The sequence below is a fragment of the Myotis davidii genome, unplaced genomic scaffold (genome assembly GCF_000327345.1).
Source record: "Myotis davidii unplaced genomic scaffold, ASM32734v1 scaffold60, whole genome shotgun sequence".
Lineage (NCBI taxonomy): Eukaryota > Metazoa > Chordata > Mammalia > Chiroptera > Vespertilionidae > Myotis > Myotis davidii.
The window spans coordinates 1,755,490-1,755,909 of NW_006293007.1; positions in this window are offsets into that span (position 1 = coordinate 1,755,490).

The window sequence follows — 420 nt, forward strand, 5'->3', positions numbered from 1 at the left end:
TCCCAGTTTTATGGCCTTGCAGGCACCAGATGTCCTTTGGGGGGGCGGGGGGGCTGTGCAGGGGTGATGGTCTTAAGGAATTCCTGTAAAATAACCATTCAAGGGGAGCATGTTGTGCAAGGCTTAGGCCAGCGGTTCTCAACCTGTGGTTCGCGACCCCTTTGGGGGTCAAACGACCCTTTCACAGGGGTCGCCTAAGACCATCGGAAAACACATATATAATTACATATTGTTTTTGTGATTAATCACTATGCTTTAATTATGTTCCATTTGTAACAATGAAAATACATCCTGCATATCAGATATTTACATTACGATTCATAACAGTAGCAAAATTACAGTTATGAAGTAACAACGAAAATAATTTTATGGTTGGGGGTCACCACAACATGAGGAACTGTATTAAAGGGTCGCGGCATT